The sequence below is a fragment of the Furipterus horrens genome, unplaced genomic scaffold, assembly GCF_987537825.1.
Source record: "Furipterus horrens unplaced genomic scaffold, mFurHor1.1.pri manual_scaffold_5, whole genome shotgun sequence".
Lineage (NCBI taxonomy): Eukaryota > Metazoa > Chordata > Mammalia > Chiroptera > Furipteridae > Furipterus > Furipterus horrens.
Genome location: NW_028327175.1, coordinates 60,984,679 through 60,996,849, shown reverse-complemented (window position 1 = coordinate 60,996,849; position 12,171 = coordinate 60,984,679).

Sequence of the window (12,171 nt, the reverse complement as noted above, 5' to 3'; positions counted from 1 at the left end):
TAACTTGCCCACCATGACAAAACCAAGAGGCAGCTTTAAATTCAAACCCATCCTTCTAACTGCAAACTATTCATTTTTGCTATTTCCCCATGTTCAGATAACACATTAATACCCCCTCTCAAACTATTCAAATAGGAATGTATTCGCTCTAAACACCTCTGGCTATAATTTGCTGTTGTTATTGTTTTTAATATCAGCCCTTCTGAAAAGACTTCATGTTTCCTTCATCTAAGTTCCCATTTTACTTATATGTCAGCTTAACCAAATACTGCATTATATATCTACTAACTTCTAGTCATGTGCAGGACCAAAATATTTCTCATGAAGGCTAGACATGACATTATTAATTCATTTAATAATGAGTAATATGATTGGTTTGCCATGGTTTAAACTATCTATTTCCCAGTATTATGACTTATTTGAAATATTGCAGTCATTAGTATGGATGGTCAGACTTACATTTTAAAATAACCTTTAAAAAAATTTAGAGCAGTTTTATGTTCAAAGCAAATTAAACAGAACATAGATTTTTTAAATATATATATTGCACATCCCCAAACATGCATAGCCTCCTTCATTATCAATATCTCCTTCCCAGGACTGGTGCATTTGTTATACTGATGAACCTAATGACACATCATTATTACCCAAAGTCCATAGTTTACATTATGGCTCACTCTAAGTGTTGTATATTCTATGGGTTTGGGCAAATATATAATGGCATGTATCCATAATTGCAATATTATACAGAGTAGTTTCATTGCCTTAAAAGTCCTCTGTGCTCTGCCCATTTGTTCTTTCCTCTTCCCCAAACCCTGGCAACCGCTGATCCTTTTCTCTCTCTATAGTTTTGCCTTTTCCAGAAGGTCATATAGCTGGAAACATAGCATATAGCCTTTTCAGATTGGTTATGTTCAGTAGTAACATGAACTTAAATTTTCTTCATATCTTTTTATGGATTGATAGCTCAGTTCATTTTAGCTCTTAATAATTATCTATTGTCTGGATGTACCACCATTTACCCATTGTCCTACAGAAGAATCCCTTGGTTCCTTACAACTTTTGGCAATTATGAATAAAGCTGTCCTAAAGCTTACATTTTTAAAGTAAACACCTTATCCTGCTGCCTTAAACAAATTGGTATATATATATTACTTGAAATATTTCAATATGTGATAGCAATATCATTTCCACTTTCATATGTATAATAAATAGGTGTGTTTCAGAACTAGAAAACTAGATCAGTTTTGGTCAGAATGTTACAATATGAACTGTTTGAAGACAATTCATGTTGCTTACTGGTGACTCTTTTGCTTTTGAACTGACATCAGACAAATGAATATGAAGATTCATGGATACACTCTTTCATTTTCACAGTTATGTCAACCAGCATTCCCCACTTAGTACATTCTTGGCATCCAGATGAGTTACTACAATCACTTATTTTGGTATATTAAGTGGAAAAAGAAAAGAAAATTCTCTGAGCAAAGAAATCTCAATTAATTTAAAATAAAATAATAGGCTCTAAAATAACAACTGCATTTTAACCAGTAAGTTCATTAAACACTTTCTCAAACTCATAACCATTATTTTGCTTAGTCAGATGTTTTCTCAGAGGAGAGTTCATTCTTTTTAACTGCTTAAAATACATGATGAATGAAGCAATTTGCTTCTTTATTTACATTTTACCACTGATAATATTTTATTAAAAACACTATCACAAAAGAGCACATTGTTACAAATCAGTGTTCACTATCTAGGGCAATGCTTTGCTTTACATTTAAAGCGTAAGGGTTATGTTTGTGAATGATACAGGCTAAGATGTCCCTTGAAATTATTAGAATACTCTATGTTACAAAACTAATATATATTCATTGTTTAACATAAGCATAAATACAGATTAGAGATCTTTTTTAAAGTAATAATTTCCTTCAGAGGTTACTGAAAATTACAATATTTATAATAAAGAGAAATTATACTGTATTAAAATGAAATGTTATAGCACTGACTTTTTTCTTAAGTTAAAGTTTATGTGAGAGCAGATAAATCAAAACCAATCATCTAAAATTTCTAAAACATCAATATCACTCTTATTTTTCCATTCAGAAATAATGTTAATTCTACACTTTCTTGTTTTTGTTCAGTGAGTTTAGAAATTACATTAATTATTGACATTATTTACCAATCAATTAATTAATATGCACATGTAATTTCTTACTACTATCCACACATACCTAATTTCTGGAAAGTATTGTATTACATGCCCGTTAATTTTTTAGAAGGTTAAGGTTAAAAGGTTCAGTGAATAACCAGATAAGGAGAAAACCAGTATATTATTAATGGGGTAACATTTTATTTTGGGTGTAGCTCATATTAATTTTGTTGTAATATTAGATTTCCCCTTAATTCCCTGTTAATTATGATAGTATTTTAAGATGTTTTTCTTGAGTTTTCCAATGATGTTATCATCTGTAATGATGAGAGTCACATCACTCTGAGTAATATACCTCTAATGCCTTTAAATTATCTTATTTCATGGACTAATAGTACAGTCTCAAAGAGTATCTTTGAGTATCTATTTTTGTAGTACTTGTAATGTATCTTAATTAAAATGACATGCTAAAGATTACTATTGAATAGCTTATAAATAAATAATTTATTTTTTTCCTATTTTGATGAGAATTTTCTAATAAAAATAAGTGTTGGGTTTTATAGAGTACTTTTGCAAGATTTATTAGGGAGATCATAATTGTTTTTCTTTAATCAGTTTATGTGAGTAATTATATTAATACATTTTCTTATATTAAACTGAGATAACCCTATGATAATGGTCTTAAAATATTATTCTTTTATAATATTCTTATAAATAACAGTATTATTTTAATAACTGCTTATTTGATAGTCTTGTATTAAAGATTTTCACATCTATCTTTGTATAGAATTATCTTTTCTTCAGCATTATTTTTGCTCAACTTTTATTTTTTTAATTCTATTTCATTAATTATGCTATTATAGTTGTCCCAATTTTTCCCGCTTTGCTCCCCTCCACTCAGTAATCCCCACTTCTGCAGGCAGTCCCCACACCACTGTTCATGTCCATAGGTCATGTATATAGGTTCTTTGGCTACTCCATTTCCTATACTGTACTTTACATCCCCATGGCTATTCTGTAACTACTTGTTTGTACTTCTGAATCCCCTTGTCTCCTGATTCATTCCCCCACATGCCCCTCCCATCTGGCAATCATCAAAACACTCTCCCTCTCTGTGATTCTGTCTCTGTTCTCCTTGTTTGCTTAGTTTGTTCTTCAGATTTAGTCATTGGTATGTATTTATTGCCATTTCATTGTTCATAGTTTTGCTCTTCTTTTTCTTAAATAAGTCCCATTAACAGTTCACATAATAGTGGTTTGGTGATGAAGAACTCCTTTAGTTTTTTCTTGTCTGGGAAGCACTTTATCTACCCTTCAATTCTAAATGATAGCTTTGCTGGGTAGAGCAATCTTGGTTGTAGGTCCCTGCTTTTCATGACTTTGACTACTTCTTGTCAGTTCCTTCTAGCTTGCAAGGTTTCAAGCTGTTACCCCAGTACTGGAGCTCAGAGGGAGGGAGTCTGAATAGATGAGTCCATGTGTGGGTTCCTTAAGAGGAATTGCTTAGGACTACAGAAGTGTCTTCTACTGACTCAATCCTTGCTGCTTTTTGGAACCAGAAGTTATGGGGATTTGTTTTCCTGGCACAAGAACCCTGCAGGGCCTGATGTAGTGTTGGGGGACTCTCCGCTTCTGAGATATCCCTCCATAATTTTTATCCACCACATATCAATGTGGGACCAGCCCTTTCCATGTCTCTGCCCCTTGTAGCATCTGGATGGATGTGGTTTCTTTAATTCTGTAGTTGTCAGACTTTCATTTAACTCAATTTCTGATATTTCTGACTAATAATGTTCTATATTTTAGTTGTAATTTTGATGTGGTTGTGCAAAGAGGTGATCCATGTTTACCTATGCTACCACTTCCTTGCTCAGCTTTTAAATTAGTGTTATGATAGTTCCATAAAATTTGCTAAATAACTTAATATCTCTTGCTCCCTGCCCCACCCCCCCACCCCCACCAATCTTCACTCTGCAAGAGAACATTTACTTAACAGAGGATTATTTGTTCAGGCATTTTAGTTAGAACTAAACTACTGGATTTGCTATTCTTGGTAAGAAAGTATGGCTACTACCAATTCCATTCTCCACCCCAGCTTCTGGCAACCAGCATTCTCCTCTCTGTTTTGAAAGGCTCAATTTTTTTAGATACCACATATTCAAATAATATCATACGGTATTTGTCTTTATGTCTATCATATCTCATTAAGCCTAATGCTCCCAAGGTCCATCCATGTTGTTGCAAATGACAGGATATCCATCTTTCTTGCAGCTGAATCATAGTCTGTTTTGTGTACATGTAATCACATCTTCTTTATCCATTCATCAATTGACACTTTAGGTCATTTTCATATCTTGGCTTTTGTGAATAATGCTGCAAGAAATGTGAAAGTGCAAATATATTTTCAAGATTCTGTTTTCATTTATTTTGAATTTATACCAGGAAGTTGAATTGAGGGGTTATATGGTAGTTCAATTTTTAGTTTTTAAAAAATCCATGTTCCCACAGTGGCTATACCAATTAACATTCCGATCAAATGGTCAACTTTTTAGATGTGTGTTCAATTATAACGGATTTGTCACCTTCTCTTTGAAGTCTTATCAGAACTAATCTTTATGCTTTGAAGCTATTGGTAATGTATAATGGTTTATTTATTTTCATATATTCTTGGTAGATTATAACTTTAATAAATATAAAATATTTATCTTTATTCTTATGAATTTTGTCTTTAATTTTCTTAGAAACTAATCTTTTGTACCATATTAACTGATATGCCCTTTCTTATTTATTTTTATCCAAACCTGCACTTTTATTTTGTTTAGTATGCATGTGTTCCTTTTGTGGCCAGCATATTCCTGTGATATTTTTCTTACCTCACAAGTCCTTTTTCACTTTGAGATGGGATGATGCTTTAGTTTAAATATGTCAGGTTTTCTACTGTGCCCATTTTTGTTCCTATTTATTGACATTAGGCCACAATTCAAACTTAATTTATAAAATGCCTGTTGATCCTATATATGTGTATGTTATATGATGCTATAATTCTATGAGAATTGATTATCTTAAAGTCTTATCATACTGATTTTATTTCCTTTGGTGTTATCTTATTCACTGAACTTGTTGCCTTTATTCATGGGCTTGATTTCTAAAATGATGCTTTTTATTTATGTTTTTCCATTGGTTGTCAAATAATCTTCAATGGAAACATTTTCCTTTGTAGTTCTTACTAGTAGGGCATTCCCCTGCACTACTGTTGTCATTATGATGTCATGAAGGTGACAGCCATCAACATCTTTGCCCACAGACAGGGAACTCCTCAAGTTCTCTTTTATAGTCCCAGGAAATTATTTTGAAGGTCACTTTGATACTTCAGATTTTCTGTTAGCTTTTGTGTCCATTTAAAATATTCTGTTTCAAGTGATTTTGCATACCATGGTGTGGAGATTTTGGACAAGGGTACCAGGACTTCATCTTGGCTCTTACTGGCCTTCCAAGAGCCAGCACTCATTGAATGACCTGACTATTACCATTGTGGTTCTCACTAAGTCACTGGTCACCATGTCATTTCTTATATTTCTTCTCTTTATCTGTCACACTGTGAATGAATTACCTCTATAACTACTGCCTTTTCTCTAAGAAGTCTTTTCCTATGTAAATTTTTATATTTTCATTCTGTCCTTTAGTCTGATTATGTTCTCCTTCTACCTCTCACATAATTTCTGATATTTGTTAATATTTCTTATTTTCTATCACTATATGGCAGAGATGGCCCCCCTCACATGATACAGAGTTGTTGTTGAGAAGCAGCTGTCAGCAAGAGACTATTTCCAAATCACTTTGCAACTAGATAGGACCATAAATACGTTTCTCTCCAAAGGAAAGTGAACAGAAATAATGTGTTATGAAGAGAGTTATGAAGCAAGTATATCTTTCCTATCCTTTCTTTCTGCACATAAAATCTAATTACAGAGGTCAGCATGGCTCCAGGAAATGAAGAGCCACAAGGTACAAGAAGCCAAGTTACCTGAATTATCTGAAGGGGCAATGCCACTAACCAACTCTGAACATGTACAACAGCATTCTACTGTTATATAATTATAAAATAATTTTCAATTCTGTGAAGCCATTAAATTATTGCTGATTTTATATCACAGCTGCTAAAATTGACTTAAATTATGTCAGTAATATAGGTTTAATATCTATAAAAATATATGTCCAGAATTTTCTATGGACTTTTAATTGGAATATATATTAATTGTACATATTTATCTAACCTCCCTCAATTCTCTTTTACATATAGATTCATTTTAAATGTTTAAGCAATGTTTTTCATAATGTTGAATCCTTCAACATTGTCATATATCACTCAAACATTGTAATAGGTTTTCAATATCTAGTGGTCAGTCTTTGTGAGATATGGAAGAAATATAATTTGTCTAAGCAAAGATGTGTTTAACACATGATTAAGGTTTTACTAAGAATTTAGATTTTAAGGCTTAGATGGTAATAAAAATGTTCTAAGATATTTATAACTACATGCATCTAAGTCATACAAATTATACAATCACCTTCCCTACCACACACACAATCTAGATACACATACCATTGTTCAAAGAAGCTTCCAGTTGTTTTGTAAATTCTTCAACAGACTTGCTTCATTTATAAAGACCTCAAATAAATCTCAGGGATCTGTGTATTATATACATTTTATGTTGAGATATAAGAGATATATAACATTATATTACTTAGAGGTGTACAACATAATGATGTGGTATTTGTATATATTGTGAAGTGATTACGACAATATGTCTAACTGGCATTTGTCACCATACATAGTTACACATTTTTTTCTTGTGATGAGAACTTTTAAGATGTACTCCTAGAAACTTTCAAATATACAATACAGTATTACTGACTATAGTCTTCATGCTATATATTACATTCTATGATGTTTAGTTTATAACAGAAAGTTTTTACTTTTTGATACCCTCCCCCATTTTGCCCATTCCTACCCCCACCTGTTAACCACCAACCTTTCCTCTGTATCTATGAGTTTGAATTTGTTTCATTCTATGGTCTTTAGACTCTATAATTATACTGAGGTCATAAAATTATTTCTTTCTCTGTCTGCCATATTTCACTTAGCATAATGTCCTAAAGTTTCCTAAGTGTTATTTCAAAAAGCAATATTTTCTTTATTACAAATGAATAATTTTCCATTGAGTATGTCTCTGTGCATATATGTGCATGTATCACATTTCTTTGTTCATCCAGTAATGAACACTTAGGTTACTTCCATGTCTTGGCTACTGTAAATAATGCTGCAATAAACATGGGGTGTATGTATCAAGTTAGAGTTTTCATTTTGTCAGATAAATACCCAGAAGTGAAATTGTTGAATCATATGATAGTTCCATTTTTATCTTTTTTTCATAGGAACTGCAGTAACTTAACTTTCTACCAACAGAGCGCAAGGGTTCCCTTTTCCTCACATTCTTAGCAACATTTATTATTTCTTCTCTTTTTGATAATAGCCATTCCAACAGGTATGTCATTGTGGTTTTGTCTGACATGTCCCTGATTATTAGTGATATTGAGTGCCTGTAGGCCATCTCTGTGTTTACTTTGGAAAAATATTCATTCAGATCCTCTGCTCATTTTTAATTTAAAAAAAATTTAATTCTTAAGTTACAGTTGACATTCACAATTATTTTATATTAATTTCAGGTGTACAGCAACAGTGGTCAGACATTTATCTAATATAATAACTATCTCCCCAATAAGTCTGGTACCCACCTGGCACCATACATCATTCTATATTATTGATAATATTCCCTATGCTGAACTTTACATCCCCATGACTATTTTGTAACTACCAATTTGTACTTCTTACTGCCTTCACTTTTTTCTCCCACCTTTCCAACTCCCTTCCATCTGACAACCATCAGTTTGTTCTTTGTATCTATGAGTCTGTTTCTGTTTTGTTTGTTCATTAATTTTGTCTTTTGACTTCACATATAAGTAAAATAATGTAGTATGTGTCTTTGTCTTACTTATTTCACTTAGTATAATGCCCTCTAAATCTATCAATGTTGTCACAAATGATATGATTTCATTCTATTTTTATGACCAAGTAACAGTCCTCTGTATATATGTACTGCCTCTTCTTTATCCAATCAACTAATGATGGACCCTTAGGTTGCTTTCATATGTTAGCTATTGTAAGTATTGCTTCAATAAATATAGGGATGCATGTATATTCTCAAATTAGTGTTTTGCCTTTCTTCAAATAAATACCCAGAACTGGAATTGCTGGGTCATAGGTAGTTCTATTTTTTAAAAGGTTTTGTTTATTTATTTTTAGAGGGGAAAGGAGGGAGAAAGAAAGAGAGAGAAATATTAATATGTGGTTGTCTCTCATGTGCCCTAACTGGGGACCTGGCCCACAACACAGGCATGTGCCCTGATTGGGAATTGAACTGGTGACCCTTTGGTTTGCAGGCCAGTGCTCATTCCACTGGGCCACATCAGCTAAGGAGGTAGTTCTAGTTTTAAGTTTTTGAGGAACCTCGATACTGTTTTCTGCCCATTTTTAATTCAGATTGTTTTTTTCTACTGAGTTATATGAATTCTTTATATATTTTTTATATTAACAACTTATCAGGTATATGATTTGCAAATATTTTCTCCTGTTCTGTAGGTTGCCTTTTAATTTTGTTGCTGGTATCTTTTGCTGTGCAGAAACTTTTACACTTGATGTAGTCTCACTTATTTTTGCTGCTGTTGCCTTTGTTTTTTGGAGTCAGATCCAAAAAATCATAACCAAGACCAATGTCAAGAAGCTTACCACTGATGTTTTCTTTTAAAAGTTGTATTGGTTCAGGCCTTACATTCACGTCTTTAACCTATTTTGAGTTAAGTTTTGGGTATGATATAAAATAATAGTTCAGTTTCATTCTTTTGCATGTGACTGTCCAGTTTTCTCAACACCATTTATTTAAGAGACTATCCTTTTCTCATGGTATATTCTTGGCTGCTTTGTCATAAATTAATTGACCATATATGCATGGGTTCTCTATTCCAGTGAGCTTTGTGTCTGTTTTTATACTGACACTGTATTGTTTGATTACTGTAGCATTGTAATATAGTTTGGCATTCAGAAGCTTTGTTCTTATTTCTCAAAATTTCTATAACCATTAAAAGTTTAGAATTACTTGTTCTATGTTTATGAAAAATGCTATTAAAATTATGATACGCATTGCATTGAATCTAAACATTTCTTTGGGTAGTATGGGCATTTTAACAATATTAATTCTTCCCATTCATGAGTATGAAATATCTTTCCATATATTAATATCTTCTTTAATTTCTTTGACAGTCTTAGAATTCTCAGTGTATAGGTCTTTCTTTGTTAAATTTATTCCTAAGTGTTATATTCTTTTGATACAATTGTAAATGAGATTGTCTTCTCAATTTTGTTATTAAAGTATAAAATGTAACAGGTTTTATATATTGATTTTGTATCCTGCAACTTTACTGAATTTGTTGATTAGATCTAATAGTATTTTGGTGAAGTAATTAGCATTTTCTATATATAATATGTCATCCAAAAATAGTGAAAGTTTTACTTTTTTTCCTATTTGGATTCCTTCATTTCTTTTACTTGCTTCATTGCTCTAGCTAGGATTTGCAATAATATGTTGTATAAAAGTAAAGAAAGTGCACCTCCTTGATTTCTTACTTATCTAAGAGGAAAAGCTTTTAGCTTTTCACCAATGAGTATGATGTCAACTGAGGGTTTTTCATATATGGCCTTTATTATTATTTTAAAGTACCTTCCCTCTATACCCACTTTGTTTTTTTACCATAATTAGATGTTGAATTTTTTCAAATGCTTTTTCTACTCTTATCAAAATGATTATATGATTTTTCTCCTTCATTTTGTTAATGTGGTGTATCACACTGAGTGACACTTGAATGCTGAACCATCCTCTTATCCCTGGAATAAATTCGGCTTGATCATAGTGTACAATCATTTTAATGCATTGTTGAATTCTCTTCACTAAGATTTTGTTGAGGATTTTTGCATCTTTAGTAATATTGGCCTATAATATCATTTTCTTGTGGTGTTATTGTCAGGCTTTGGTATCAGGGCAATGTTGGCTTTATTAAATGTTTGACATTTCCCTCCTCTTATATTTTTGGGAATAGTTTGAGAAATACTGGTATTCTTTAAACATTTGATAAAATTCACAACTGAAATGACTTGGTCTGGACATTTGTTTGTTGGGAGATTTTTTTATTACTGATTCAATATTTTCACTAGTAATTAATATGTTCAGATTTTCTATTTGTGCAAAATTCAATCTTTGTAGGTTGTATCATATGTTTCTAGGAATCTATTCATTTCTTCTAGGTTGTCCAGTTTCTCAATTTATACATGTTTAGAGTAGACTTTTATGCTCCTTTGTATTTTTGTGGTATCAGTTGAAGAGCTCTTCTTTTTATTATTTGAATCCTTTTTTTTCCCCTGTGAGTGTAACTATAATTTTGTCTATATTTTAAAAAAACAACTCTTAGTTTCAGTGATATTATCTATTGTTGTTTTAGTCTCTATTTTACTGGTTTCCTCCCTGATCTTTATTTTCTTCTTTCAAGTTATCTTAATTTGTTCTTTCTCTAATTCATGGAGTTACAAAGTTAGGTTGTTTATTTGAGGATTTTTGTTATGGTTTTTATATTCTATTTTTTCTAGACGGGTTGGGGGAGGGATAAAGAGAGAGAAATATCAATTGGCTTCCCTCTCTAAGAACCCAACTGGGGTCCATTATCGAATACATTCCTAGGTAAGTACATTGAATCATGTAATATTTTAGTGTTTCATAAATATTGTGATTTATAGAAATAAAGAAGATATATTTTCAAAATATTAGTCAGGGTAGCAAGAGAGATGAAGTGACAGATTTCAAGAAGTTCAATAAAATATTTATACATAAAAAAACTTAGCAGGAAAAAAGACAAGTGGAAAATTAAATCATTAGTATCATCAATGACATTGATATTCAATCATTGTTATTATAAAGTCCAATGATATATATTCCAAAATAAGCAATGCCTTTAGGACTTCCTGAGATTTCATTCCCAGTTTTATTGAAGTAAAATAGACATACAACAGTATATAAGCTTTAGGTGTATAGCAAAATAGTTCAACTTAAATATATTGTGAAAAGATTTACACAGAATTGTAGGTAGCATCTGTTGAGATTAGAAACATCCAAACCTGTAGAGAACTTTCATGAGTTTATTAGAGACAAACTGATGATATATTCTAGGGATAACATCTCAAATGCTCCCTAAATATCAGTTTTGTAGCTTCTTTTATGCATTTGGAATTAAGAATGAAAAGTAAAAAGAAAATCAGAAAAAATGGGTGTTGGATTACAGGATAGTTAACAAGATTATGTGGTCTCATGTGGGCTAACACCTCCTTTGAGGGGTATTACTTTCTGTATTTCAAAGGTGTGTATGCATAAGAACAATGGACAGGGCTGGCTTAAACCCTTTCACTAAGGAAGTTATAGGCCTGAGTCATGACTACCCTTCATGGTCTTCCCAATTAGAAATTTGTAATAAGATTATCCAGTGAGATTACTTTCCATAGGACCCCTGGTTTTTTTCCATCCCCAGTTCCCTTTTGTGAATATAAATCAACCTCGAGTGTCATTCCTAGGAAGTCTTAATATCCAAGTCATCTTGTTGACTATTGCAGAGGGGCAATGCTGAAACATGGGATCTGAGTTGAATAATTTTTCCCAAAAAAGGAAAGGAAGTTAAATGGAAGGCAGTCATGTCTTATGACTTTCATGAAAACAAACAAGCAAACAAACAAACACTCTGGATCATTTCTATCCTGTGAACTACCATGGAATTTATGATCAGATCACCCTGTGGGGTTACATTTCATAGAACCCTTTTTTTTTTTCCATGTACACATCTATCATCACACATAGAATAAAAAG